The sequence below is a fragment of the Leopardus geoffroyi genome, assembly GCF_018350155.1.
Source record: "Leopardus geoffroyi isolate Oge1 chromosome B2 unlocalized genomic scaffold, O.geoffroyi_Oge1_pat1.0 chrB2_random_Un_scaffold_59, whole genome shotgun sequence".
NCBI classification, from domain to species: Eukaryota; Metazoa; Chordata; class Mammalia; order Carnivora; family Felidae; genus Leopardus; species Leopardus geoffroyi.
In genome coordinates, this window is record NW_025543553.1 from 59001 (window position 1) to 83220 (window position 24220).

Consider the following 24220-nt stretch of genomic DNA (forward strand, 5'->3'; position numbering starts at 1 on the left):
CCGCATAGGTTTTCAAACACTTCTAATTCGGTGAAACGAGAGGTTAGCGGAAAGATGGTTTGCCCACAAGAGTCTCTCACAGCGTCGTGTATAGGTCACTTTCCACATCGTTCCGTGCATGGGTTGTCAAATATTTCTAACTCCGTGATGCAACATTTAGTTGAAAGATGGTTTCCGCACAGTGCAGCGTGATAGAACTGAGTATTTGGCACTTTCTAACCTACTGAAAACGAGACGTTTAGTTGAAAGATGGTTTCTCCCCACCCCCATTGTTGCTTCTTAGAGTTGCGTCTATGGCACTTGCCCTGTAGACCCCCCGCGTCGGTTTTCAAAGAGTTCCCAGTGAAATCAGATGTTAGTGGAAAGAGTGTTTTACCACAGTGTTATTTCGGAGTGGAGTGTATGGCACTTTGCGTGATGGTCCCGTAAGGGGTTTCAAACACACCGAACCTAGAGGAAACCAGATGTTTGTGGAAAGATTCTTTCACCCCAGGGTTGTTTCACAGAGTTGAGTCTATGGCACTGTCTGCCTAGGCCCCGCCTGTGTGGTCAAACACGTTTCACTTCGTGAGACCAGATATTAGGTGAAAGATGTTTTCCCCACAGTTTTGTTTCACAGAGTTCAGTATGTGGCCCTTTCCCTGTGAGTGATTCGTAAGTTTTCACACTATCTTCACTTTGTGAAACCAGATGTGAGCCGAAAGACGCTGCGTCTCCACAGTGTTGTTTGGTTTGGTTTGGTTTGGTTTGGTTTGGTTTGGTTTCTTTCACAAAGTTGCGTCTATGTCCCTTTCGGCCTAGGCCGCGCATAGGTTTTCCAACCCTTCTCCCTTAGCGAAACAAGATGACAACAGAAAGACGGGCTTCCCCACAGTGTAAGTGCCCAGATTTCGGTATATGGCGCTTTCCGCATAGGTCCCGCATAGGTTTTCAAACACTTCTACCCTAGTGAAACGACGTTAGTTGAAATATGGTTTCCACACAGTGGTTTTTCACAGAGGTGAGGATACGACACTTACCCTGTAGGGTCCGCAGAGGTTTTCAGACACTTCTCAGGTGAAACGAGGTGTTGGGTGAAAGATAGGTTGGTTCCCCAAAGTGCTGCTTGACCGGGTTGAGTATATGGCACTGTCCCCACAGGTTCCGCATAGGTTTTCAAGCACTTCTAACTTAGTGAAACGAGACGTTCCTTGAAAAGTAGTTTCCCCACAGTGTTTCACTGGGTCGAGTATATGGCAGTTTCCACACGGGTGCGGGATGGTTTTCAAGCACGTCTAACTCGGGGACAGCACATGGTAGTTGAAAGAAGCTTTCCCCACAGTGTTGTTTCACAGAGTTGAGTGTAGGGCCCTCTCTCTTCCTAGGCAACACGTTTCCGTCAATTCTTAGTGGAAGGAGATGGAAGGCTCGCCTCCCCATAGTGCTCCTTGACAGATTTGAGTATATGGCACTTACCGCGTAAGCTCCACACGGGTTTTCAAAGACGTGTAACAGTGACACGTGATATTAGTGGGCAGACCTTGCCCGCTACGCGCTGTTTGACAGAGGTTAATGGCACTTTACTCACGAGCCCCACAGAAGTTTTTGAACACTTCTGAACTTGTGAAACGAGATGGTGGTTTAACAACGGTTTCAACACAGTGATGGGTGACAGAGTTGAGTGTCTGGCACTTTCCGTGTAAGCCCCTCATGGGTTTTCCAACGCTTCCAACTTAGTTGACCCAGCGGTTTTTGAAAGATAGTTTCCCCACAGTGATGTTTCACAAAGTTAAGTGAACGGCGCTTTCTTTATACTAATAGATACAGGATTTCTCCACTTGTAACGGTGAAACATGATAGGAGGTCAAAGATTCCTACACAGCGTTGTTTCCCAGTGTTGCCCATAGGGCACTTTCCTTGTAGGTCTCGCACGGGTTTTTCAAACACTTCTAAGTGAGCCCAGGTGTCAGTTGAAAGATGGTTCCTCCCCCACCGCCCCCCCACCCCCGCCCCCAGTGCGGCTCTACAGATTTCAGTCTATGGCCCTTCCCTCCTAGGCCCCTTAGCTTTGCAAACACGTCCAACTCAGGGAAACAAGATGCTAGCTGAAAGATGGTTCGTCCACAGTGTTCTCCCACCGTGTCGAGTATATGTCACTTTCCACATCGTTCCCCACATGGGTATTCAACCATTTCTAACTTCGTGATACGACATGTTAGTTGAAACATGATGGTTTCTGCAAGGTGCAGTTTGAGAGACTGTAAGGCACTTTCGGCAAAGGCTCCGCAAGTTTTTCAAACATTTCTAACTTCATGAAACGAGGCGTTCGTTGAACGTCAGTTGGACGTTAGTTGAACTGTTAGTTCATGGCGCATGGCACTCTCCTTCTAGGCCCCGCCTGTGTATGCCAACCCTTCTGACTCAGGGAAGGATTGTTTCTCCACAGTGTTGGTTCACAGAGTTAAGCCTATGGCTCCTTCCACGGAAGCCATGCAAAGGATTTGAAACCATTTTCACTTTGTGAAACAAGATGTTAGCTGAAAGGGGTTTATCCCACAGTGCTGTCTCATAGAGTTGAGAACACGCGCTTTCTGCCTAAGCTGCGCAGTGTTTTTCAAATCCTTCTAACAGTGAAACAAGATGTTGGTTGAAAAATGGCTTTTCCACAGTAATCTCTGACAGTGTCAATTATAAGTCCCTTTCCTAATTGTTCTCCGCATAGATCTTCAAACAATTCTAACTCAGTGATGCAAGATATTAGTTGAAAGACGCTGTCCGCAAAGTGCAGTTTGACAGAGTTGAGTATACTGCACTTTGGGCATAGGCCCCCACATAGTTTTGAAACACTTTTAACTGTAGGGCAACGAGATGTTAGTTGAAAGATGGTTCCCCCACCAGGGTTGTTGTTTGAAAGACGGTTTGTCCACATTATTTTCTCACGGCGTCGAGTATACGTCACTGTCCTGAGCGTTCCCCGCATAGATTTCTCAAACATTTCTAATTTAGTGAACCGAGATGTTAGTGGAAAGATGGTTTGGCGACAGGGTCGTTTCACAGAGTTGAGAATATGGCACTTGGTCTGCAGGCGCCGCACGTGTCTTCAAAGGGTTCCCGTTCAGTGAAACCTGAGGTTAGTGGAAAGTTTTTCACCACAGAGTTGACCATAGGGCACTTTCGCCACAAGCCCCGCAAGTTTGTCAAGGAGTTCCAAGTGAAGTGAGATGTCAGCTGCGAGGTGGCTTCCCCACCAACGTTGCTTCACAGATTGAGTCCATGGAACTTACCGTTTAGGCCCCGCATAAGTTTCCAAACAGTTCTCAGTGAATTCAGATGTGAGTTGAAAGAATCTTTCACCGCCGTGTAGATTGCCAGAGTAGCGTATAAGGCATCTTACGGGTCGGCCCCATAAACGGTTTGAACCACATCTACCATAGTGAAGGAAACCTGATGATTTTTGAAAGATAGTTTCTGCACAGTGTTTGTTCCATTCAGAGTTGAGCTTATGGCACGTTCGTCATTGGCCCCGCATAGTTTTTCAAACGCTTCTAACTTCTGAAGCAAGACGTTCGTTGAGGGATCGTTTCCACACAGAGTGTCTTTGCCAGAGTTGAGTAAAAGGCACTATCCCTTAGGCCACCCGCGTATGTTCCAACGACTTTGTGACTTAGTGAAACCAGATTTTGGGTGATGGCTTCCCTTCGGTGTTGTTTCACAGAGTAGCGTATATGGCACTTACGTTGTAGGTCCTGCGTAGATTTTCAAGCAGTTCTCACTAAGTGAAATCAGCAGTTAGTTGAAAGAGTGTTTCGCCACAGTGCTGTTTCACAGAGTGGAGCGTGTGGCACCATCCGCCTTGGTCCCGAATGTGTATTCAAGCGTTTCTAACTCGGTGAAAGCAGATTCTAGGGGAAACATGCCTTCCCCACCTTGTTGTTTCCAGAGTTGCGCCCATGGCACTTTCCATAAGTAGTTCGTGCGTAGGTTTTCAAAGTCTTCTTTGTGAAACTAGATGTGAGTTGAAAGTTGTTTCTCCACGGTGTTTTTTCGCAGAGGTGATTACCTGGCCCTTTCCCCATGGTCCCCGCCTAGGTTTTATTACGCTTCTATCTAGTGAAACAAGTTGTTAGTTTGAAAGACGGTTTGTCCACAGTATTCTCTCAGGGTCCAATGCATGCCACTTTCCACATCGTTCCCCGTATGGGTTTTCAAACACTTCGAACGTAGTGAGAAAATGTTGGTTGAACGACGGTTTCTGCAAAGTGCCGTTTGCCAGAGCTGAGTATATGGCAGTTCCGTCACGGGCCCCTCAGAGTTTTTTGAAACCCTTCTAACTTGGTGAAACGAGATGACAGTTGAAAGATGGCTTCCCCACGGTGCTTTTTCACAAACGTGAGTATATGGCCACTTACTGTGTAGGCCCCGCCTAGGTTTTTAAAAGAAGTCTCTCTCACTCAGTGAAACCAGATGATAGTTGAAAGACTGTGTCACCACAGTGTTCTTTCACAGAGTGGAGTATCGGTCACTTTTGTCATAGGCCCCGAAAGGGTTTTCAAAGAGTTCTCCGTGAAATCAGATGAGCGTTGTTTCAAAACAGTGCTGTTTCACAGAGTGGAGTGTATCGCACTCTCTGCCTAGGCCCCGCACGTGTAGTCAAACTTTTCTAATTTAGTGAAATCAGATCTTAGATGAAACGTGGTTCCTACTCAGTGTTGTCTCGAGAGTTGAGCATACGGCTTTTTCCTTGTAGGTGATCCACAGGTTGCCAAACTATTTGAACTTGAAGCCAGATTGCTAGGTGAAAGATGCTTTGTCCACAGTGTTTTCTCACATAGTTGGTTGAGTATATGCGCCTTTCTGCATACTTCCCACACAGGTCTTCAAATCCTTCTTAGTGAAACAAGATAAATGGCAGTTGGAAGGTGGTTTGTTCACAGTGTTCCCTCACAGAGCCGTGTATACGTCACTTTCCGCAGCGTTCCCCGCGTATGTTTTCATATACGTCTAACTTAGGGAAACAAGATGCTACTTGATAGATTGGTTTTGCAAAGTGCTGGTCGACGCGGCTAAGTATATGGCTCTTTTGGCCTAGGCCCCGAATAGGTTTTTCAAGAGTTCTCACTTGGTGAAATCAGGTGAGAGTTGAAAGGGAGTTTCAAAACACTAGTGCTTGCAAAGTGCTGGTTGACAGAGTTGAGGCTATGGCACGACCGGCCTTGGCTTCTCATAGTTTCTGAAACAATTCTAACTTCGTGAAACGAGATAGGGGAAAGAGGGTTTCCCCACAGTGTTGTTTCACAGAATTCAGTATATGACGCTCTCTGCCTGGTCCCCGCGTTGCTCTTCAAACAACTCTAACTTAGTGACAGGACATGTCAGTGGAAAGATGGCTTCCCTACCATGTTGTTTCACAAAGTTCAGTATATGACACTCTGCCCAGGCCCCGTATATGGTTACTACCACGTCTAACTTGGCGACAAGAGATCTTCCTTGCAAGACGGTATCCCCACAGTGTTTCACAGAGTAGAGGATATGGCACTATCCGCAAAGTCTCCGCCTGGGATTTCAAACACTTGTACCTTAGGGAAACGAGATGGTAGTTGAAAGATAAGTTCCCCAAAGTGCTACTTGACAGAATGGAGTACATGTAACTTTCCTCATGGGCTGTGCTAGGTTGTCCAGCAACTTCCAAGGTAACGAAACAAGATAGTAGTCGAAGGATGGCTTGCCCACAGTGCTTTCGCACAGTTGACTAGATGGCACTTTCCGCTTAGACTCCCGATAGATTTCCAACACTTCTCACTTAGTGAAACACGGTGTCAGTGGAAAGATGGTCCGACAACACTGTTGTTTTACGTCCCTGTCCTCATACTTCCCTGCATGGGTTTTCAAACGCTTCTACCTTAGTGAAACAAGAGGCTCGTTGGAAGACGGTTTGTCCACGGTGATGTCTCCCAGTCTCGGCTGTATGTCACTTTCCACATCGCTCCCTGCATAGGTTTTTAACAATTCTCAGCGATACCAGATGTGAGTTGAAAGATGGTTTCCGCCAAGTGCATTTTGAGAGCTGGGCCACAGTGTGTGGCACTTTGGGCATAGGCCGCGCATACATTTTCAAACGCTTGCAACAGTGAAAGGAGATGTTGGTTGAAAGATGGTTTCCCTTCAGTGTTTCTCCGCGTTGAGTATACGGCACTCACCCTGTAGTTCCCGCATAGGTTTCAAGCGGTCCGCACCTAATTAGTGAAACCGGATGTTAGTTGAAAGATTGTTTCGCCGCGGTGTTGTTTCCAAGAGTGGTTTCAAAGGGAATGACACTTCCGGAATAGGCCCCGCATAGGTTTTCAAACACTTCTAATTCGGTGAAACGAGAGGTTAGCGGAAAGATGGTTTGCCCACAAGAGTCTCTCACAGCGTCGTGTATAGGTCACTTTCCACATCGTTCCGTGCATGGGTTGTCAAATATTTCTAACTCCGTGATGCAACATTTAGTTGAAAGATGGTTTCCGCACAGTGCAGCGTGATAGAACTGAGTATTTGGCACTTTCTAACCTACTGAAAACGAGACGTTTAGTTGAAAGATGGTTTCTCCCCACCCCCATTGTTGCTTCTTAGAGTTGCGTCTATGGCACTTGCCCTGTAGACCCCCCGCGTCGGTTTTCAAAGAGTTCCCAGTGAAATCAGATGTTAGTGGAAAGAGTGTTTTACCACAGTGTTATTTCGGAGTGGAGTGTATGGCACTTTGCGTGATGGTCCCGTAAGGGGTTTCAAACACACCGAACCTAGAGGAAACCAGATGTTTGTGGAAAGATTCTTTCACCCCAGGGTTGTTTCACAGAGTTGAGTCTATGGCACTGTCTGCCTAGGCCCCGCCTGTGTGGTCAAACACGTTTCACTTCGTGAGACCAGATATTAGGTGAAAGATGTTTTCCCCACAGTTTTGTTTCACAGAGTTCAGTATGTGGCCCTTTCCCTGTGAGTGATTCGTAAGTTTTCACACTATCTTCACTTTGTGAAACCAGATGTGAGCCGAAAGACGCTGCGTCTCCACAGTGTTGTTTGGTTTGGTTTGGTTTGGTTTGGTTTGGTTTGGTTTCTTTCACAAAGTTGCGTCTATGTCCCTTTCGGCCTAGGCCGCGCATAGGTTTTCCAACCCTTCTCCCTTAGCGAAACAAGATGACAACAGAAAGACGGGCTTCCCCACAGTGTAAGTGCCCAGATTTCGGTATATGGCGCTTTCCGCATAGGTCCCGCATAGGTTTTCAAACACTTCTACCCTAGTGAAACGACGTTAGTTGAAATATGGTTTCCACACAGTGGTTTTTCACAGAGGTGAGGATACGACACTTACCCTGTAGGGTCCGCAGAGGTTTTCAGACACTTCTCAGGTGAAACGAGGTGTTGGGTGAAAGATAGGTTGGTTCCCCAAAGTGCTGCTTGACCGGGTTGAGTATATGGCACTGTCCCCACAGGTTCCGCATAGGTTTTCAAGCACTTCTAACTTAGTGAAACGAGACGTTCCTTGAAAAGTAGTTTCCCCACAGTGTTTCACTGGGTCGAGTATATGGCAGTTTCCACACGGGTGCGGGATGGTTTTCAAGCACGTCTAACTCGGGGACAGCACATGGTAGTTGAAAGAAGCTTTCCCCACAGTGTTGTTTCACAGAGTTGAGTGTAGGGCCCTCTCTCTTCCTAGGCAACACGTTTCCGTCAATTCTTAGTGGAAGGAGATGGAAGGCTCGCCTCCCCATAGTGCTCCTTGACAGATTTGAGTATATGGCACTTACCGCGTAAGCTCCACACGGGTTTTCAAAGACGTGTAACAGTGACACGTGATATTAGTGGGCAGACCTTGCCCGCTACGCGCTGTTTGACAGAGGTTAATGGCACTTTACTCACGAGCCCCACAGAAGTTTTTGAACACTTCTGAACTTGTGAAACGAGATGGTGGTTTAACAACGGTTTCAACACAGTGATGGGTGACAGAGTTGAGTGTCTGGCACTTTCCGTGTAAGCCCCTCATGGGTTTTCCAACGCTTCCAACTTAGTTGACCCAGCGGTTTTTGAAAGATAGTTTCCCCACAGTGATGTTTCACAAAGTTAAGTGAACGGCGCTTTCTTTATACTAATAGATACAGGATTTCTCCACTTGTAACGGTGAAACATGATAGGAGGTCAAAGATTCCTACACAGCGTTGTTTCCCAGTGTTGCCCATAGGGCACTTTCCTTGTAGGTCTCGCACGGGTTTTTCAAACACTTCTAAGTGAGCCCAGGTGTCAGTTGAAAGATGGTTCCTCCCCCACCGCCCCCACCCCCCACCCCCGCCCCCAGTGCGGCTCTACAGATTTCAGTCTATGGCCCTTCCCTCCTAGGCCCCTTAGCTTTGCAAACACGTCCAACTCAGGGAAACAAGATGCTAGCTGAAAGATGGTTCGTCCACAGTGTTCTCCCACCGTGTCGAGTATATGTCACTTTCCACATCGTTCCCCACATGGGTATTCAACCATTTCTAACTTCGTGATACGACATGTTAGTTGAAACATGATGGTTTCTGCAAGGTGCAGTTTGAGAGACTGTAAGGCACTTTCGGCAAAGGCTCCGCAAGTTTTTCAAACATTTCTAACTTCATGAAACGAGGCGTTCGTTGAACGTCAGTTGGACGTTAGTTGAACTGTTAGTTCATGGCGCATGGCACTCTCCTTCTAGGCCCCGCCTGTGTATGCCAACCCTTCTGACTCAGGGAAGGATTGTTTCTCCACAGTGTTGGTTCACAGAGTTAAGCCTATGGCTCCTTCCACGGAAGCCATGCAAAGGATTTGAAACCATTTTCACTTTGTGAAACAAGATGTTAGCTGAAAGGGGTTTATCCCACAGTGCTGTCTCATAGAGTTGAGAACACGCGCTTTCTGCCTAAGCTGCGCAGTGTTTTTCAAATCCTTCTAACAGTGAAACAAGATGTTGGTTGAAAAATGGCTTTTCCACAGTAATCTCTGACAGTGTCAATTATAAGTCCCTTTCCTAATTGTTCTCCGCATAGATCTTCAAACAATTCTAACTCAGTGATGCAAGATATTAGTTGAAAGACGCTGTCCGCAAAGTGCAGTTTGACAGAGTTGAGTATACTGCACTTTGGGCATAGGCCCCCACATAGTTTTGAAACACTTTTAACTGTAGGGCAACGAGATGTTAGTTGAAAGATGGTTCCCCCACCAGGGTTGTTGTTTGAAAGACGGTTTGTCCACATTATTTTCTCACGGCGTCGAGTATACGTCACTGTCCTGAGCGTTCCCCGCATAGATTTCTCAAACATTTCTAATTTAGTGAACCGAGATGTTAGTGGAAAGATGGTTTGGCGACAGGGTCGTTTCACAGAGTTGAGAATATGGCACTTGGTCTGCAGGCGCCGCACGTGTCTTCAAAGGGTTCCCGTTCAGTGAAACCTGAGGTTAGTGGAAAGTTTTTCACCACAGAGTTGACCATAGGGCACTTTCGCCACAAGCCCCGCAAGTTTGTCAAGGAGTTCCAAGTGAAGTGAGATGTCAGCTGCGAGGTGGCTTCCCCACCAACGTTGCTTCACAGATTGAGTCCATGGAACTTACCGTTTAGGCCCCGCATAAGTTTCCAAACAGTTCTCAGTGAATTCAGATGTGAGTTGAAAGAATCTTTCACCGCCGTGTAGATTGCCAGAGTAGCGTATAAGGCATCTTACGGGTCGGCCCCATAAACGGTTTGAACCACATCTACCATAGTGAAGGAAACCTGATGATTTTTGAAAGATAGTTTCTGCACAGTGTTTGTTCCATTCAGAGTTGAGCTTATGGCACGTTCGTCATTGGCCCCGCATAGTTTTTCAAACGCTTCTAACTTCTGAAGCAAGACGTTCGTTGAGGGATCGTTTCCACACAGAGTGTCTTTGCCAGAGTTGAGTAAAAGGCACTATCCCTTAGGCCACCCGCGTATGTTCCAACGACTTTGTGACTTAGTGAAACCAGATTTTGGGTGATGGCTTCCCTTCGGTGTTGTTTCACAGAGTAGCGTATATGGCACTTACGTTGTAGGTCCTGCGTAGATTTTCAAGCAGTTCTCACTAAGTGAAATCAGCAGTTAGTTGAAAGAGTGTTTCGCCACAGTGCTGTTTCACAGAGTGGAGCGTGTGGCACCATCCGCCTTGGTCCCGAATGTGTATTCAAGCGTTTCTAACTCGGTGAAAGCAGATTCTAGGGGAAACATGCCTTCCCCACCTTGTTGTTTCCAGAGTTGCGCCCATGGCACTTTCCATAAGTAGTTCGTGCGTAGGTTTTCAAAGTCTTCTTTGTGAAACTAGATGTGAGTTGAAAGTTGTTTCTCCACGGTGTTTTTTCGCAGAGGTGATTACCTGGCCCTTTCCCCATGGTCCCCGCCTAGGTTTTATTACGCTTCTATCTAGTGAAACAAGTTGTTAGTTTGAAAGACGGTTTGTCCACAGTATTCTCTCAGGGTCCAATGCATGCCACTTTCCACATCGTTCCCCGTATGGGTTTTCAAACACTTCGAACGTAGTGAGAAAATGTTGGTTGAACGACGGTTTCTGCAAAGTGCCGTTTGCCAGAGCTGAGTATATGGCAGTTCCGTCACGGGCCCCTCAGAGTTTTTTGAAACCCTTCTAACTTGGTGAAACGAGATGACAGTTGAAAGATGGCTTCCCCACGGTGCTTTTTCACAAACGTGAGTATATGGCCACTTACTGTGTAGGCCCCGCCTAGGTTTTTAAAAGAAGTCTCTCTCACTCAGTGAAACCAGATGATAGTTGAAAGACTGTGTCACCACAGTGTTCTTTCACAGAGTGGAGTATCGGTCACTTTTGTCATAGGCCCCGAAAGGGTTTTCAAAGAGTTCTCCGTGAAATCAGATGAGCGTTGTTTCAAAACAGTGCTGTTTCACAGAGTGGAGTGTATCGCACTCTCTGCCTAGGCCCCGCACGTGTAGTCAAACTTTTCTAATTTAGTGAAATCAGATCTTAGATGAAACGTGGTTCCTACTCAGTGTTGTCTCGAGAGTTGAGCATACGGCTTTTTCCTTGTAGGTGATCCACAGGTTGCCAAACTATTTGAACTTGAAGCCAGATTGCTAGGTGAAAGATGCTTTGTCCACAGTGTTTTCTCACATAGTTGGTTGAGTATATGCGCCTTTCTGCATACTTCCCACACAGGTCTTCAAATCCTTCTTAGTGAAACAAGATAAATGGCAGTTGGAAGGTGGTTTGTTCACAGTGTTCCCTCACAGAGCCGTGTATACGTCACTTTCCGCAGCGTTCCCCGCGTATGTTTTCATATACGTCTAACTTAGGGAAACAAGATGCTACTTGATAGATTGGTTTTGCAAAGTGCTGGTCGACGCGGCTAAGTATATGGCTCTTTTGGCCTAGGCCCCGAATAGGTTTTTCAAGAGTTCTCACTTGGTGAAATCAGGTGAGAGTTGAAAGGGAGTTTCAAAACACTAGTGCTTGCAAAGTGCTGGTTGACAGAGTTGAGGCTATGGCACGACCGGCCTTGGCTTCTCATAGTTTCTGAAACAATTCTAACTTCGTGAAACGAGATAGGGGAAAGAGGGTTTCCCCACAGTGTTGTTTCACAGAATTCAGTATATGACGCTCTCTGCCTGGTCCCCGCGTTGCTCTTCAAACAACTCTAACTTAGTGACAGGACATGTCAGTGGAAAGATGGCTTCCCTACCATGTTGTTTCACAAAGTTCAGTATATGACACTCTGCCCAGGCCCCGTATATGGTTACTACCACGTCTAACTTGGCGACAAGAGATCTTCCTTGCAAGACGGTATCCCCACAGTGTTTCACAGAGTAGAGGATATGGCACTATCCGCAAAGTCTCCGCCTGGGATTTCAAACACTTGTACCTTAGGGAAACGAGATGGTAGTTGAAAGATAAGTTCCCCAAAGTGCTACTTGACAGAATGGAGTACATGTAACTTTCCTCATGGGCTGTGCTAGGTTGTCCAGCAACTTCCAAGGTAACGAAACAAGATAGTAGTCGAAGGATGGCTTGCCCACAGTGCTTTCGCACAGTTGACTAGATGGCACTTTCCGCTTAGACTCCCGATAGATTTCCAACACTTCTCACTTAGTGAAACACGGTGTCAGTGGAAAGATGGTCCGACAACACTGTTGTTTTACGTCCCTGTCCTCATACTTCCCTGCATGGGTTTTCAAACGCTTCTACCTTAGTGAAACAAGAGGCTCGTTGGAAGACGGTTTGTCCACGGTGATGTCTCCCAGTCTCGGCTGTATGTCACTTTCCACATCGCTCCCTGCATAGGTTTTTAACAATTCTCAGCGATACCAGATGTGAGTTGAAAGATGGTTTCCGCCAAGTGCATTTTGAGAGCTGGGCCACAGTGTGTGGCACTTTGGGCATAGGCCGCGCATACATTTTCAAACGCTTGCAACAGTGAAAGGAGATGTTGGTTGAAAGATGGTTTCCCTTCAGTGTTTCTCCGCGTTGAGTATACGGCACTCACCCTGTAGTTCCCGCATAGGTTTCAAGCGGTCCGCACCTAATTAGTGAAACCGGATGTTAGTTGAAAGATTGTTTCGCCGCGGTGTTGTTTCCAAGAGTGGTTTCAAAGGGAATGACACTTCCGGAATAGGCCCCGCATAGGTTTTCAAACACTTCTAATTCGGTGAAACGAGAGGTTAGCGGAAAGATGGTTTGCCCACAAGAGTCTCTCACAGCGTCGTGTATAGGTCACTTTCCACATCGTTCCGTGCATGGGTTGTCAAATATTTCTAACTCCGTGATGCAACATTTAGTTGAAAGATGGTTTCCGCACAGTGCAGCGTGATAGAACTGAGTATTTGGCACTTTCTAACCTACTGAAAACGAGACGTTTAGTTGAAAGATGGTTTCTCCCCACCCCCATTGTTGCTTCTTAGAGTTGCGTCTATGGCACTTGCCCTGTAGACCCCCCGCGTCGGTTTTCAAAGAGTTCCCAGTGAAATCAGATGTTAGTGGAAAGAGTGTTTTACCACAGTGTTATTTCGGAGTGGAGTGTATGGCACTTTGCGTGATGGTCCCGTAAGGGGTTTCAAACACACCGAACCTAGAGGAAACCAGATGTTTGTGGAAAGATTCTTTCACCCCAGGGTTGTTTCACAGAGTTGAGTCTATGGCACTGTCTGCCTAGGCCCCGCCTGTGTGGTCAAACACGTTTCACTTCGTGAGACCAGATATTAGGTGAAAGATGTTTTCCCCACAGTTTTGTTTCACAGAGTTCAGTATGTGGCCCTTTCCCTGTGAGTGATTCGTAAGTTTTCACACTATCTTCACTTTGTGAAACCAGATGTGAGCTGAAAGACGCTGCGTCTCCACAGTGTTGTTTGGTTTGGTTTGGTTTGGTTTGGTTTGGTTTGGTGGTTTGGTTTCTTTCACAAAGTTGCGTCTATGTCCCTTTCGGCCTAGGCCGCGCATAGGTTTTCCAACCCTTCTCCCTTAGCGAAACAAGATGACAACAGAAAGACGGGCTTCCCCACAGTGTAAGTGCCCAGATTTCGGTATATGGCGCTTTCCGCATAGGTCCCGCATAGGTTTTCAAACACTTCTACCCTAGTGAAACGACGTTAGTTGAAATATGGTTTCCACACAGTGGTTTTTCACAGAGGTGAGGATACGACACTTACCCTGTAGGGTCCGCAGAGGTTTTCAGACACTTCTCAGGTGAAACGAGGTGTTGGGTGAAAGATAGGTTGGTTCCCCAAAGTGCTGCTTGACCGGGTTGAGTATATGGCACTGTCCCCACAGGTTCCGCATAGGTTTTCAAGCACTTCTAACTTAGTGAAACGAGACGTTCCTTGAAAAGTAGTTTCCCCACAGTGTTTCACTGGGTCGAGTATATGGCAGTTTCCACACGGGTGCGGGATGGTTTTCAAGCACGTCTAACTCGGGGACAGCACATGGTAGTTGAAAGAAGCTTTCCCCACAGTGTTGTTTCACAGAGTTGAGTGTAGGGCCCTCTCTCTTCCTAGGCAACACGTTTCCGTCAATTCTTAGTGGAAGGAGATGGAAGGCTCGCCTCCCCATAGTGCTCCTTGACAGATTTGAGTATATGGCACTTACCGCGTAAGCTCCACACGGGTTTTCAAAGACGTGTAACAGTGACACGTGATATTAGTGGGCAGACCTTGCCCGCTACGCGCTGTTTGACAGAGGTTAATGGCACTTTACTCACGAGCCCCACAGAAGTTTTTGAACACTTCTGAACTTGTGAAACGAGATGGTGGTTTAACAACGGTTTCAACACAGTGATGGGTGACAGAGTTGAGTGTCTGGCACTTTCCGTGTAAGCCCCTCATGGGTTTTCCAACGCTTCCAACTTAGTTGACCCAGCGGTTTTTGAAAGATAGTTTCCCCACAGTGATGTTTCACAAAGTTAAGTGAACGGCGCTTTCTTTATACTAATAGATACAGGATTTCTCCACTTGTAACGGTGAAACATGATAGGAGGTCAAAGATTCCTACACAGCGTTGTTTCCCAGTGTTGCCCATAGGGCACTTTCCTTGTAGGTCTCGCACGGGTTTTTCAAACACTTCTAAGTGAGCCCAGGTGTCAGTTGAAAGATGGTTCCTCCCCCACCGCCGCCCCCCACCCCCCACCCCCGCCCCCAGTGCGGCTCTACAGATTTCAGTCTATGGCCCTTCCCTCCTAGGCCCCTTAGCTTTGCAAACACGTCCAACTCAGGGAAACAAGATGCTAGCTGAAAGATGGTTCGTCCACAGTGTTCTCCCACCGTGTCGAGTATATGTCACTTTCCACATCGTTCCCCACATGGGTATTCAACCATTTCTAACTTCGTGATACGACATGTTAGTTGAAACATGATGGTTTCTGCAAGGTGCAGTTTGAGAGACTGTAAGGCACTTTCGGCAAAGGCTCCGCAAGTTTTTCAAACATTTCTAACTTCATGAAACGAGGCGTTCGTTGAACGTCAGTTGGACGTTAGTTGAACTGTTAGTTCATGGCGCATGGCACTCTCCTTCTAGGCCCCGCCTGTGTATGCCAACCCTTCTGACTCAGGGAAGGATTGTTTCTCCACAGTGTTGGTTCACAGAGTTAAGCCTATGGCTCCTTCCACGGAAGCCATGCAAAGGATTTGAAACCATTTTCACTTTGTGAAACAAGATGTTAGCTGAAAGGGGTTTATCCCACAGTGCTGTCTCATAGAGTTGAGAACACGCGCTTTCTGCCTAAGCTGCGCAGTGTTTTTCAAATCCTTCTAACAGTGAAACAAGATGTTGGTTGAAAAATGGCTTTTCCACAGTAATCTCTGACAGTGTCAATTATAAGTCCCTTTCCTAATTGTTCTCCGCATAGATCTTCAAACAATTCTAACTCAGTGATGCAAGATATTAGTTGAAAGACGCTGTCCGCAAAGTGCAGTTTGACAGAGTTGAGTATACTGCACTTTGGGCATAGGCCCCCACATAGTTTTGAAACACTTTTAACTGTAGGGCAACGAGATGTTAGTTGAAAGATGGTTCCCCCACCAGGGTTGTTGTTTGAAAGACGGTTTGTCCACATTATTTTCTCACGGCGTCGAGTATACGTCACTGTCCTGAGCGTTCCCCGCATAGATTTCTCAAACATTTCTAATTTAGTGAACCGAGATGTTAGTGGAAAGATGGTTTGGCGACAGGGTCGTTTCACAGAGTTGAGAATATGGCACTTGGTCTGCAGGCGCCGCACGTGTCTTCAAAGGGTTCCCGTTCAGTGAAACCTGAGGTTAGTGGAAAGTTTTTCACCACAGAGTTGACCATAGGGCACTTTCGCCACAAGCCCCGCAAGTTTGTCAAGGAGTTCCAAGTGAAGTGAGATGTCAGCTGCGAGGTGGCTTCCCCACCAACGTTGCTTCACAGATTGAGTCCATGGAACTTACCGTTTAGGCCCCGCATAAGTTTCCAAACAGTTCTCAGTGAATTCAGATGTGAGTTGAAAGAATCTTTCACCGCCGTGTAGATTGCCAGAGTAGCGTATAAGGCATCTTACGGGTCGGCCCCATAAACGGTTTGAACCACATCTACCATAGTGAAGGAAACCTGATGATTTTTGAAAGATAGTTTCTGCACAGTGTTTGTTCCATTCAGAGTTGAGCTTATGGCACGTTCGTCATTGGCCCCGCATAGTTTTTCAAACGCTTCTAACTTCTGAAGCAAGACGTTCGTTGAGGGATCGTTTCCACACAGAGTGTCTTTGCCAGAGTTGAGTAAAAGGCACTATCCCTTAGGCCACCCGTGTATGTTCCAACGACTTTGTGACTTAGTGAAACCAGATTTTGGGTGATGGCTTCCCTTCGGTGTTGTTTCACAGAGTAGAGTATATGGCACTTACGTTGTAGGTCCTGCGTAGATTTTCAAGCAGTTCTCACTAAGTGAAATCAGCAGTTAGTTGAAAGAGTGTTTCACCACAGTGCTGTTTCACAGAGTGGAGTGTATGGCACCATCCGCCTTGGTCCCGAATGTGTATTCAAGCGTTTCTAACTCGGTGAAAGCAGATTCTAGGGGAAACATGCCTTCCCCACCTTGTTGTTTCCAGAGTTGCGCCCATGGCACTTTCCATAAGTAGTTCATGCATAGGTTTTCAAAGTCTTCTTTGTGAAACTAGATGTGAGTTGAAAGTTGTTTCTCCATGGTGTTTTTTCGCAGAGTTGATTACCTGGCCCTTTCCACATGGTCCCCGCCTAGGTTTTATCAGGCTTCTATCTAGTGAAACAAGTTGTTAGTTTGAAAGACGGGTTTGTCCACAGTATTCTCTCAGGGTCGAATGCATGCCACTTTCCACATCGTTCCCCGTATAGGTTTTCAAACACTTCGAACGTAGTGAGAAAATGTTGGTTGAACGACATTTGGTTTCTGCAAAGTGCCGTTTGCCAGAGCTGAGTATATGGCAGTTCCGTCACAGGCCCCTCAGAGTTTTTTGAAACCCTTCTAACTTGGTGAAACGAGATGACAGTTGAAAGGTGGCTTCCCCACGGTGCCTTTTCACAAACTTGAGTATATGGCCACTTACTGTGTAGGCCCCGCCTAGGTTTTTAAAAGAAGTCTCTCTCACTCAGTGAAACCAGATGATAGTTGAAAGACTGTTTCCCCACAGTGTTCTTTCACAGAGTGGAGAGTATAGGTCACTTTTGTCATAGGCCCCGAAAGGGTTTTCAAAGAGTTCTCAGTGAAATCAGATGAGCGTTGTTTCAAAACAGTGCTGTTTCACAGAGTGGAGTGTATCGCACTATCTGCCTAGGCCCCGCACGTGTAGTCAAACTTCTCTAATTTAGTGAAATCAGATCTTAGATGAAACGTGGTTCCTACTCAGTGTTGTCTCGAGAGTTGAGCATACGGCTTTTTCCTTGTAGGTGATCCACAGGTGGCCAAACTATCTGAACTTGAAGCCAGATTGCCAGGTGAAAGATGCTTTGTCCACAGTGTTTTCTCACAGAGTTGATTGAGTATATGCACCTTTCTGCATACTTCCCACACAGGTCTTCAAATCCTTCTTAGTGAAACAAGATAAATGGCAGTTGCGAGGTGGTTTGTTCACAGTGTTCCCTCACAGAGCCGTGTATACGTCACTTTCTGCAGCGTTCCCCGCGTATGTTTTCATCTACTTCTAACTTAGGGAAACAAGATGCTACTTGATGGATTGTTTCTGCAAAGTGCTGGTCGACGCGGCTAAGTATGTGGCTCTTTTGGCCTAGGCCCCGAATAGGTTTTTTCAAGAGTTCTCACTTGGTGAAATCAGGGGAGAGTTGAAAGAGAGTTTCAAAACACTAGTGCTTGCAAAGTGCTGGTTGACAGAGTTGAGGCTATGGCACGACCGGCATTGGCTTCTCATAGTTTCTGAAACAATTCTAACTTCGTGAAACGAGATAGGGGAAAGAGGGTTTCCCCACAGTGTTGTTTCACAGAATTCAGTCTATGACGCTCTCTGCCTGGTCCCCGCATTGCTCTTCAAACAACTCTAACTTAGTGAAAGGACATGTCAGGTGAAAGATGGTTTCCCTACCACGTTGTTTCACAAAGTTCAGTATATGACACTCTGCCCAGGCCCCGTATATGGTTACTACCACGTCTAACTTGGCGACAAGAGATCTTCCTTGCAAGACGGTATCCCCACAGTGTTTCACAGAGTAGAGGATATGGCACTATCCGCAAAGTCTCCGCCTGGGATTTCAAACACTTCTACCTTCGGGAAACGAGATGGTAGTTGAAAGATAAGTTCCCCAAAGTGCTACTTGACAGAATTGAGTACATGTAACTTTCCTCGTGGGCTGCGCTAGGTTGTCCAACAACTTCCAAGGTAACGAAACAAGATAGTAGTCGAAGGATGGCTTGCCCACAGTGCTTTCGCACAGTTGAGTAGATGGCACTTTCCGCTTAGACTCCCGATAGATTTCCAACCCTTCTCACTTAGTGAAACACGGTGTCAGTGGAAAGATGGTCCGACAACACTGTTGTTTTACGTTCCCTGTCCTCATACTTCCCTGCATGGGTTTTCAAACGCTTCTCTCTTAGTGAAACAAGAGGCCCGTTGAAAGACGGTTTGTCCACGGTAATGTCTCCCAGTCTCGGCTCTATGTCACTTTCCACATCGTTCCCTGCACAGGTTTTTAACAATTCTCAGCGATACCAGATGTGAGTTGAAAGATGGTTTCCGCCAAGTGCATTTTGAGAGCTGGGCCACAGTGTGTGTGGCACACAGTGTGTGGCACTTTGGGCATAGGCCGCGCATACATTTTCAAACACTTGCAACAGTGAAAGGAGATGTTGGTTGAAAGATGGTTTCCCTTCAGTGTTTCTCCGCGTTGAGTGTACGGCACTCACCCTGTAGTTCCCGCATAGGTTTCAAGCGGTACGCACCTAATTAGTGAAACCGGATGTTAGTTGAAAGATGGTTTCGCCGCGGTGTGGTTTCTTTCCAAGAGTGGTTTCAAAGGGAATGACACTTTCGGAATAGGCCCCGCATAGGTTTTCAAACACTTCTAATTCGGTGAAACGAGAGGTTAGCGGAAAGACGGTTTGCCCACAAGAGTCTCTCACAGCGTCGCGTATAGGTCACTTTCCACATCGTTCCGTGCATGGGTTGTCAAATATTTCTAACTCCGTGATGCAACATTTAGTTGAAAGATGGTTTCCGCACAGTGCAGCGTGATAGAACTGAGTATTTGGCACTTTCTAACCTACTGAAAACGAGACGTTCAGTTGAAAGATGGTTTCTCCCCACCCCCATTGTTGCTTCTTAGAGTTGCGTCTATGGCACTTGCCCTGTAGACCCCCCGCCTCGGTTTTCAAAGAGTTCCCAGTGAAATCAGATGTTAGTTGAAAGAGTGTTTTACCACAGTGTTATTTCGGAGTGGAGTGTATGGCGCTTTGCGTGATGGTCCCGTAAGGGGTTTCAAACACACCGAACCTAGAGGAAACCAGATGTTTGCTGAGAGATTCTTTCACCCCAGGGTTGTTTCACGGAGTTGAGTCTATGGCACTGTCTGCCTAGGCCCCGCATGTGTGGTCAAACACTTTTCACTTAGTGAGACCAGATATTAGGTGAAAGATGTTTTCCCCACAGTTTTGTTTCACAGAGTTCAGTATGTGGCCCTTTCCCTGTGAGTGATTCGTAAGTTTTCACACTATCTTCACTTTGTGAAACCAGATGTGAGCTGAAAGACGCTGCGTCTCCACAGTGTGGTTTGGTTTGGTTTGGTTTGGTTTGGTTTGGTTTGGTCTGGTTTGGTCTGGTTTGGTTTCTTTCACAAAGTTGCGTCTATGTCCCTTTCGGCCTAGGCCGCGCATAGGTTTTCCAACCCTTCTCCCTTAGCGAAACAAGATGACAACAGAAAGACGGGCTTCCCCACAGTGTAAGTGCCCAGATTTCGGTATATGGCGCTTTCCGCATAGGTCCCGCATAGGTGTTCAAACCCTTCTACCCTAGTGAAACGACGTTAGTTGAAATATGGTTTCCACACAGTGTTTTTTTCACAGAGGTGAGTATACGACACTTACCCTGTAGGGTCCGCATAGGTTTTCAGACACTTCTCAGGTGAAACGAGGTGTTAGGTGAAAGAAAGATAGGTTGGTTCCCCAAAGTGCTGCTTGACCGGGTTGAGTATATGGCACTGTCCCCACAGGTTCCGCATAGGTTTTCAAGCACTTCTAACTTAGTGAAACGAGACGTTACTTGAAAAGTAGTTTCCCCGCAGTGTTTCACTGGGTCGAGTATATGGCAGTTTCCACACAGGTGCGGGATAGTTTTCAAGCACGTCTAACTCGGGGACAGCACATGGTAGTTGAAAGAAGCTTTCCCCCACAGTGTTGTTTCACAGAGTTGAGTAGTAGGGCCCTATCTCTTCCTTAGGCAACACGTTTCCGTCAATTCTTAGTGGAAGGAGATGGAAGGATCGCTTCCCCGTAGTGCTCCTTGACAGATTTGAGTATATGGCACTTACCGCGTAAGCTCCACACGGGTTTTCAAGGACGTGTAACAGTGAAACGTGATATTAGTGGGCAGACCTTGCCCGCTACGCGCTGTTTGACAGAGGTTAATGGCACTTTACTCACGAGCCCCACAGAAGTTTTTGAACACTTCTGAACTTGTGAAACGAGATGGTTGTTTAACAACGGCTTCAACACAGGGATGGGTGACAGAGTTGAGTGTCTGGCACTTTCCGTGTAAGCCCCTCATGGGTTTTCCAACACTTCCAACTTAGTTGACCCAGCGGTTTTTGAAAGATTGTTTCCCCACAATGATGTTTCACAAAGTGAAGTGAACGGCGCTTTCTCTATACTAATAGATACAGGATTTCTCCACTTGTAACGGTGACACATGATATGAGTTCAAAGATTCCTACGCAGCGTTGTTTCACAGTGTTGCCTATAGGGCACTTTCCTTGTAGGTCTCGCACGGGTTTTTCAAACACTTCTAAGTGAGCCAAGGTGTCAGTTGAAAGATGGTTCCTCCCCCACCGCCGCCCCCCACCCCCCACCCCCGCCCCCAGTGCGGCTCTACAGATTTCAGTATATGGCACTTCCCTCCTAGGCCCCTTAGCTTTGCAAACACGTCCAACTCAGGGAAACGAGATGCTAGTTGAAAGATGGTTCGTCCACAGTATTCTCCCACCGTGTCGAGTATATGTCACTTTCCACATCGTTCCCCACATGGGTATTCAACCATTTCTAACTTCGTGATACGACATGTTAGTTGAAACATGATGGTTTCCGCAAGGTGCAGTTTGAGAGACTATAAGGCACTTTCGGCAAAGGCTCCGCAAGTTTTTCAAACATTTCTAACTTCATGAAACGAGGCGTTCGTTGAACGTCAGTTGAACGTTAGTTGAACTGTTAGTTCATGGCGCATGGCACTCTCCTTCTAGGCCCCGCCTGTGTATGCCAACCCTTCTGACTCAGGGAAGGATTGTTTCTCCACAGTGTTGGTTCACAGAGTTAAGCCTATGGCTCCTTCCACGTAAGCCATGCAAAGGATTTGAAACCATTTTCACTTTGTGAAACAAGATGTTAACTGAAAGGGGTTTATCCCACAGTGCTGTCTCATAGAGTTGAGAACACGCGCTTTCTGCCTAAGCTGCGCAGTGTTTTTCAAATCCTTCTAGCAGTGAAACAAGATGTTGGTTGAAAAATGGCTTTTCCACAGTAATCTCTGACAGTGTCAATGATAAGGCCCTTTCCCTAATTGTTCTCCGCATAGATCTTCAAACAATTCTAACTCAGTGATGCAAGATACTAGTTGAAAGACGCTGTCCGCAAAGTGCAGTTTGACAGAGTTGAGTATACTGCACTTTGGGCATAGGCCCCACATAGTTTTGAAAACCTTTTAATGTTAGGGCAACGAGATGCTAGTTGAAAGACGGTTCCCCCACCAGTGTTGTTGTTTGAAAGACGGTTTGTCCACATTATTTTCTCACGGCGTCGAGTATACGTCACTGTCCTGAGCGTTCCCCGCATAGATTTCTCAAACATTTCTAATTTAGTGAACCGAGATGTTAGTGGAAAGATGGTTTGGCGACAGGGTTGTTTCACAGAGTTGAGAATATGGCACTTGGTCTGTAGGCGCCGCACGTGTCTTCAAAGGGTTCCCGTTTAGCGAAACCTGAGGTTAGTGGAAAGTTTTTCACCACCGAGTTGACCATAGGGCACTTTCGCCACAAGCCCCGCAAGTTTGTCAAGGAGTTCCAAGTGAAGTGAGATGTCAGCTGCAAGGTGGCTTCCCCACAACGTTGCTTCACAGATTGAGTCCATGGAACTTACCGTTGAGGCCCCGCATGAGTTTCCAAACAGTTCTCAGTGAATTCAGATGTGAGTTGAAAGAATCTTTCACCGCCGCGTAGATTGCCAGGGTAGCGTATAAGGCATTTTACGGGTCGGCCCCATAAACGGTTTGAACCACATCTACCATAGTGAAACCTGATGATTTTTGAAAGATAGTTTCTGCACAGTGTTTGTTCCATTCAGAGTTGAGCTTATGGCACGTTCGTCATTGGCCCCGCATAGTTTTTCAAACGCTTCTAACTTCTGAAGCAAGATGTTCGTTGAGGGATCGTTTCCACACAGAGTGTCTTTGCCAGAGTTGAGTAAAAGGCACTATCCCTTAGGCCACCCGTGTATGTTCCAACGACTTTGTGACTTAGTGAAACCAGATTTTGGGTGATGGCTTCCCTTCGGTGTTGTTTCACAGAGTAGAGTATATGGCACTTACGTTGTAGGTCCTGCGTAGATTTTCAAGCAGTTCTCACTAAGTGAAATCAGCAGTTAGTTGAAAGAGTGTTTCACCACAGTGCTGTTTCACAGAGTGGAGTGTATGGCACCATCCGCCTTGGTCCCGAATGTGTATTCAAGCGTTTCTAACTCGGTGAAAGCAGATTCTAGGGGAAACATGCCTTCCCCACCTTGTTGTTTCCAGAGTTGCGCCCATGGCACTTTCCATAAGTAGTTCATGCATAGGTTTTCAAAGTCTTCTTTGTGAAACTAGATGTGAGTTGAAAGTTGTTTCTCCATGGTGTTTTTTCGCAGAGTTGATTACCTGGCCCTTTCCACATGGTCCCCGCCTAGGTTTTATCAGGCTTCTATCTAGTGAAACAAGTTGTTAGTTGAAAGACGGGTTTGTCCACAGTATTCTCTCAGGGTCGAATGCATGCCACTTTCCACATCGTTCCCCGTATAGGTTTTCAAACACTTCGAACGTAGTGAGAAAATGTTGGTTGAACGACATTTGGTTTCTGCAAAGTGCCGTTTGCCAGAGCTGAGTATATGGCAGTTCCGTCACAGGCCCCTCAGAGTTTTTTGAAACCCTTCTAACTTGGTGAAACGAGATGACAGTTGAAAGGTGGCTTCCCCACGGTGCCTTTTCACAAACTTGAGTATATGGCCACTTACTGTGTAGGCCCCGCCTAGGTTTTTAAAAGAAGTCTCTCTCACTCAGTGAAACCAGATGATAGTTGAAAGACTGTTTCCCCACAGTGTTCTTTCACAGAGTGGAGAGTATAGGTCACTTTTGTCATAGGCCCCGAAAGGGTTTTCAAAGAGTTCTCAGTGAAATCAGATGAGCGTTGTTTCAAAACAGTGCTGTTTCACAGAGTGGAGTGTATCGCACTATCTGCCTAGGCCCCGCACGTGTAGTCAAACTTCTCTAATTTAGTGAAATCAGATCTTAGATGAAACGTGGTTCCTACTCAGTGTTGTCTCGAGAGTTGAGCATACGGCTTTTTCCTTGTAGGTGATCCACAGGTGGCCAAACTATCTGAACTTGAAGCCAGATTGCCAGGTGAAAGATGCTTTGTCCACAGTGTTTTCTCACAGAGTTGATTGAGTATATGCACCTTTCTGCATACTTCCCACACAGGTCTTCAAATCCTTCTTAGTGAAACAAGATAAATGGCAGTTGCGAGGTGGTTTGTTCACAGTGTTCCCTCACAGAGCCGTGTATACGTCACTTTCTGCAGCGTTCCCCGCGTATGTTTTCATCTACTTCTAACTTAGGGAAACAAGATGCTACTTGATGGATTGTTTCTGCAAAGTGCTGGTCGACGCGGCTAAGTATGTGGCTCTTTTGGCCTAGGCCCCGAATAGGTTTTTTCAAGAGTTCTCACTTGGTGAAATCAGGGGAGAGTTGAAAGAGAGTTTCAAAACACTAGTGCTTGCAAAGTGCTGGTTGACAGAGTTGAGGCTATGGCACGACCGGCATTGGCTTCTCATAG